Source organism: Ailuropoda melanoleuca, chromosome 9 (assembly GCF_002007445.2).
Source record: "Ailuropoda melanoleuca isolate Jingjing chromosome 9, ASM200744v2, whole genome shotgun sequence".
NCBI lineage: Eukaryota > Metazoa > Chordata > Mammalia > Carnivora > Ursidae > Ailuropoda > Ailuropoda melanoleuca.
Window position 1 is genome coordinate 72,632,665 of NC_048226.1, and position 6,913 is coordinate 72,639,577.

General features: G+C 40.2%; 1 long non-coding RNA gene across 1 annotated transcript in view; it reads left to right on the forward strand.

Annotated features, from left to right (window-relative positions):
- The first annotated feature begins 817 nt into the window (after positions 1–817).
- LOC109489352 overlaps positions 818–6,913 on the forward strand; it is a 9,798-nt gene continuing 3,702 nt past the window's right edge. Inside the window, exons 1-2 of the long non-coding RNA XR_002142318.2 lie at positions 818–954; positions 2,407–2,473. This is a non-coding gene — a long non-coding RNA (uncharacterized LOC109489352). The remainder of the gene's footprint in view (positions 955–2,406; positions 2,474–6,913) is intronic.

Genomic DNA, 6,913 nt, shown 5'->3' on the forward strand with positions numbered 1-6,913 from the left:
TCTTAAAAAAATATATTTGCAGGACCACAGTCTCAGACATTTTTCTCCATCAGTCACAGGGTCATTTGCTGATCCTGACTCAATCAAATTAAACAATGTGCCAGATACGGATTTATTTTTTTCTCAGCTACAAACCGTCTTCTCTTTGCTTTGTGATGCTGGGGTGGCAACTCTGCAGACCACATCTCTGCTTGGCCTCAGCTCCCTACTGGGATCTGCCCCGAGGAGGCATTAGAGGCTGAAGGAGGAAGAAGAAGGCTTCTTCCTCTCTGCCTGCAGTTGCAGTGAGCATCACCGAGGGGACACTTCCCTCAGAAGCAGGGCCTCCGCGTAGCAACAGCTGAACCCAGGGTCCCGACATCTGCAGTGTTCGCAGCGCGCATGCGCGGAAGCAGCCTCAGCTCCTTGGGGCCCCCTCTCCAGGCTTTTACATTTGAATAATCAACGCCTTTTCTCTGCTCCCTCAGCCCTAGGGGTGGTAGCTCTTCCCACAGTTACCACCTCTGTGAAAATGCTTTGCTTTTTAGGTTACCGACTTTTAGGGATCGAACTGTGTCCCCTCAAAAGATGTGGAGTTCCTAACCCCTGCTCCTGGCGAATGTGGTCTTATTTGGGAATAGGGTCTGTCAGAAACCGGACTCTTCACAAGGAGTAAAACAAAGGAGATCGAGGAGTTTATTGCGAGGGTTGCAACCTGCCGGCCAGAAAGCTCCAGGCTCCACGAGCAGTGAGTTTCCAGTTGCTCACAGACTAAGGGACTTTTGATGGGGTAAATGTGAAAGTTATCAGGCTTTTTTTTTTTTTTCCAGCTGAAAAATAGGGCTTTTCCCCTATTTGGATCAGGGGAACCAGGAAGTCCAGAGATGGCGCGAGACGTGGTGTTTGGGGATTGGCTGGCATCCCCTACTAATTTCTGAGAAGAGCTGTGAATTCCTACAACTTCTGCTACCTAAGGTTAAGTTTCATTTTCTTTCTTTCCTTCAAGATTTTATTTATTTTTTTTGAGAGAGAGCCGAGTGGGGTGAGGGGCAGAGGGAGAAGCTGACTTCCCACGGAGCAAGGAGCCTGATGTGGGGCTCCCTTCCGGGACCCCGAGATCATGACCTGAGCCGAAGGCAGACGCTTAACCCACTGAGCCACCCAGGCACCGTAAGTTTCATTTCGTTCAATGCCTTGCGTTGGCCAATTTTATTTTTTCCCAGACACAAGAGACTCCATTTTAGCTTTGGTTTTACAGGTCTTTACAGATGGTCAAGTTAAGATGAGATCATTTGGGTGCGTTCTAATGCAATGACTGTGTCCTTATAAAAGGGGGAAACGTGGACACAGAGACAGACATGAACACGGAGCGGATGCCATGTGAACAGGCAAATATAAGGGTGATGCATCAGCAAAATAAGGAATGCTGAAGATTGCCAGAAAACTAGTAGAAACCGGGATTCTTCCTCACAGATTGTCCCTCACAGCCCTCTGGAGGAAACAATCCTGTTGATACTTTAATCTCAGACCTCTAGCCTCTAGAACTAAGAGACAATAAATTTATGGTGTTTAAGCCATCCAGCCTGTGGTACTTTGTTATGGCAGCCCCAGGAAACTAACATAGCTAGTTAACACTTATTTTTTTCAAACTAACTTTTTTTTTTTTTAATCAAATTCTCTGTTAAGATAGCTGGTGTGACTTACCTCTTATGATGAGGTTCTGAATGATGTAAGTACAGAGAATCATAAAAAAATTATAAAATCATAAAAAAATCATACTGCTTTTCTTGTGGTAACTTTAAAGGTCATTGTCTTTACATTGCTCCCCTGTGTTTAGTACTTAGCTTTAGCAGGTGTATTCGCTTGCTAGGGCTGCCATAACTAATACTACAGACAGGAGTGGCTTAAATAACAGAATTTTTTTTTTTTTCTCCCAGTTCTGAAGGCTAGAAGTCTGAGATCAAGGTATCAGCCGGGTTGGTTTCTTCTGAGATTTCTCTCCTTGGTTGGTAGACGGCCACTTTCTCCCTGTGTCCTCACATGGTCTTCCCTTTGTGCATACCTATGTCCTAACCTCCTCTTCCTAAGAGGACACTAGTCATATCGTGTCTTGGCCTTCGTCTAAAATCAAGTGTAGGATGCCAGTATTATGTGGCTCATATATAGGGCCCACCCATATGACCTCATTTTAACTTAATCATCTTTTTTAAGACCCTGAATCCAAATATTGCCATATTCTGAGATACTGGTGGTTAGGACTTCAACCTGTGAATCTGGGGGAAAACACAATTAAACCTATAACAGGAGCAAATCACCCTTTAAATAACCTAGTTCAGGGTCAACTCACTCACTGGTATACAGAATTTCTTTTCCCTCTCCCCTTGAAAAATCAAAAGTGTCTTTTCAAAACTTTGGTATCTCTCCCAGATTCCAGCAGTGCTCAGAGTTTCAGAGAAGAGAATGGCAAGCTGATCCCCAGGCTCTGCTGTGACTGGTGAGTAAATTAAGCAAGGTTTGCCTAACAGGTGCGTTTGGATCACGCATGCATTCACCTCCCTCCCGACCAGCTTCTCTCAACACAGATGTTAGTTTGCTCTCATCTTTACTATTTGTTTTATTTATCTATTGTCTAGTGGAGAAGATGAATGCAATTTATTGATAACGGTCTTATAGGCCATGACATATTGGTCATAATTTACATGGAGTTTTCATGAACAATTGATACATATAGAATTAAATACAAAGTTGTTGCTGAGAACTTGGATTTACAAAACTGTGCCTTACACATCAGGATATTAATATAGTTCAATAGAACTTAAGTGGAAATAGGAGTTTTTGTCATCCTTCAAGTCTTCAAGGCTTTAAACGCATGTCTATTTCCTCATCGAAGCTTTCCCACACAGTGTAAGTCTGGATTCCATCTCTTCTTCTCCAGTTCCTCTATTACATACTATCCCTCCGGTGTGGCATTTGCCAAAATCTGCCCTGTCATACACATGTTTGGGTGGTGCTTTCGCTGGAGATGGGGGGCCGTGTGGTAATGCAATTATATGCTTCTGGTTATGAGTACGTGCCTTGCGTATAGTTATACTCAAGAAATGCTTATTGAGATCAATTAAATCATAGAGTTTCCTTGGACACCAACAAAGAACAAATACAGATTGCTTTCTTAATAATTTAGAACTAGAGCGTTAGATAAGAAAGGCACATTTATCCTACTCTAGAAAATAACTGGCTTTAAAAAAAAAAAAACTCTGGGGCGCCTGGGTAGCGCAGTCGTTAAGCGTCTGCCTTCGGCTCAGGGCGTGATCCTGGCGTTCCGGGATCGAGTCCCACATCAGGCTCCTCCACTGGGAGCCTGCTTCTTCCTCTCCCACTCCCCCTGTTTGTGTTCCGTCTCTCGCTGGCTGTCTCTATCTCTGTTGAATAAATAAATAAAATCTTTAAAAAAAAAAAAAAAAAAAACTCTGACAGCCCATATTTTTACTACGTTTTATGGAAATTAAATTACAATCAATTAAATTAAAGTTCATCAATAAGTATTACTTAATGGAGCCTGCAGTGAATCCGTTTGTACACGAAGTACCTGGTAATGGGAATAATTACCTCCTGTATAACTTTTTCTAATATTTCTCTTCACATTTAATTGAAATAATCTGTATTTTCCCCTATTCTTTTAAGAACTTGACCGCAGTGTAGATCTTATTTTTCGAGTGGGCATGTAATGGACACAACGGGACTCTTAATTTGATGAAATTCTGTCCTTTAAAAATTAACAATCATAACTATCATGATATGTAGGAATCTCTAATCAAAAATTCTACAAATAACAAATGATTATATAGAATTCTTGATATCAATGAAAAACAAAAGGCTTAGAATTCTAGAACCTGGCATACAGTCCTTGGTCAGCCACTTACTAGCTGTAAATTTGGACAAATAACTTAGTGTGGGTAGTTTTCACATATAAAATATGACAACTATTTCACAGGGTAACTGAGAGGACCAAGTGAGATTTTGTATGTCAATATGCATTGCCAATTTTAAGCTTTATGTAAACATCGTTACCATTATTTAACAAGGAATACGTTTATATATGTCCTCCCTCTCATGATTAGTACAAAAATGCCAATACATTATCTTCTTTAATTTCTTTGTTATTATTAACTTTGGTACCTCAATGCATAGATGAAATGCCCTCTAACAATGCCTATAAGACTTAGTGGAATAGAGATTAAAAGATCTCAAGAAAGGGGCGCTTGGGTGGCTCAGTCGGGTAAGAGTCCAGCTCTTGATTTCGACTCAGGTCATGATCTCAGGGTCATAGGATCAAGCCCTGCAGTGGGCTCTGCCCTGAGCGGGGAGCCTCCTTGAGATTCTCTCCCTCTCCCTCTGCCCCTTCCCCCATTCATGTGCATGTGCACATGCGCGCATACTCTCTTCAAATAAATCTTTAGAAAAAAGATCTCAAGAGATAAAACTGAAAAGTCACAGTTGAAAGGCTTCAGAAACAGCCCACAGCTAGTAATTAAAGGTCTTTATGAGTCATTATGATTTATTTACAAGTGATAATACATTGCTGTATGCATAACCCATGTGTCCCAGACTTCTAACACAAATGTGACTTTTTTTCCTATTTTCTGTGTTACCACAAGCGATAATTTTGCTAAACTCTCTAACACTTTACAGCAAGAATCTTCTTTTCTCCAATGCCCAATAACACTTTCTTCTGTCTGCCCAGCCATTCCCTGTCTCCCTGAGGTGTTTGCAGCTTTTACTAACAGACTCCTGAAGGCCCATTCGGATCCCATCTAATCCAGTCTCAAAGCCAATGTTATGTTTCTGTCATGGAGGCTCCCCAGTTGTAGGCTGCACGTTTCTCTACCTCGTACTATTACATAACAACTGTTCCAACCCATATTGGTCTAGTTGTTTTACTGGCTTAAAACAACTGCTTTATTACATTCACGTATTCTGTGGGAAAGGAATTCAGGCAGGGCTCAATAAGAATAGAGTGATGACTCTTCTCTGCTTCATGATGTCTGGGGCCTCAACTTCAAGGACTCAGAAATTGGGGGTTCTTAATGATTGGTTACGAGAATCATCTGGAAGGATACGCATTCATCGGTCTTGTGGTTGTTGCTGACTTTTGGAGGAGTCCTCAGCTGAAGACAAATGACAGGAAAAAAACAGCTGGTCTTACCGTGCACATATGGTGCGCGATTCTGTCTTCACCCAATGAGTTCTACATGCTTCAGCAGCCCCTTCAGTGTGGTCAGCACCACCCAGGAGAGGCAGCCATAGTTCAGCTAATGAGAGTCACAGTTAATCCCTGGATTTTCTTTTAGGTCAGTTCTTCCTCAGATGATTCTAAAGCTAGTGGTATTTCAATATTACAAGGGGAAAACATCTTTATAGTATTATTCTTTTAAGAAAGTCATTAATCAACAAAATCTAAGATTTTATTATGTCAGATTTAAATGTGGTTGGGTCTAAGAGGTTTAACACTTGCTTAATTCTTGCCAATTCTCCTTTGCTCTATGTATATAGTTCACTTATATTTTCAATCTTTTAAGAGGAGTTTTTCCTTCTTTCTAAATAGCCTATCTTTAAATGGAGATACTGAATTTCAGAGAGATTAAATAATTTGCCTATAGTCATATAATAACTGGTCTACTCAGGATGCTTAGCTACATCTGTTTTCATATTATGATAGATTTATTTATGTTATACAATTTTTTCCTTTTCTACTGTAGTTCTTCTTTGGTTTATCATTTTTATTGACAACTAGATAGCAAACTAATGACCTGGGTGGTCAATACATGTTATTACTACTTATTATTCATCACTGTGATGCTGTCATAAAAGCCTGAGAGAGATTGATGAAAATTGACCCTGATTCTCTCTTCAGATTTAGTTATAGTTGGATCACATTTGAAAAAACTACACTGTGAGAGATTTAGGGCCCACAGTCTTTGAAAGGAAGCAGTAAAGAAAATGGTTGGGTAGGTAGGTATTTTGCTTAACAGTGTTATATTCAAAATAATTTCCCATTGATACTTGTTGACATTCTCAGAATATTTTTGAAAAAATTAAAGATGTTTGAGAAAATTTGGGAATCAAGATAAAGAGTGGATTTATTAGAGTAGGACTTTGTACATTTAATGGGCTGTGTGATTTTATAGCACGTAAGCAGGCATTTAATGTACCTTTTCACAGAGCTGAGGTCTAAAACATCATCTTTGTATGGATGTGTAACTCGGAAGAGACAATACTAAGAATTTTGAACATTTTTCTAAGGACAGTGGGAAGCTACTAAGGATTTTAAACAGGGCAGAAGCATCAAAATTTTTTAAAGAGAATTTTGTGGGGAGAGAATGAAGTGAATAGGGTATGGATAGAGTAGACAAAAAGGGGGAATCAAATATGGATCAATTACAGTGGTCCAGATGAGCAATAATTGTGATTTGGGTATAGATGATGGGAAAGGGTTAGAGGGGATAGAAATAATTTACAGAATCAATAGTACTCAGTGACTGATTAGGGATATAGGATATGAGAGAAGTAAGTGTCAAGAATGACTCCAAGGTTTCAGACATGCAACTGGGTATGAGGTGATGCCATTTACTAAAATAGAGATCATAACGAGAAGAACAAGTTTGGATGCTAGGAGTCAATATCATGAGTTCAATTTTAGGTATATAAAATAAAAGATGCTGGGGTGCCCGGATGGCTCAATTGGCTAAACGTCCAACTCTATATCGGCTCAGGTCATGATCTCAGGGCCATGACATCAAGCCACATGTTGGGTGTGCTCAGTGTGGAGTCTGCTTGAGATTCTCTCCCTCTCCCTCTGCCCCTCCCCCCACTTGTGCACACACACACTCTCCCTCTTTCAATAAATAAATAAATAAATAAAATCTTTATATATATA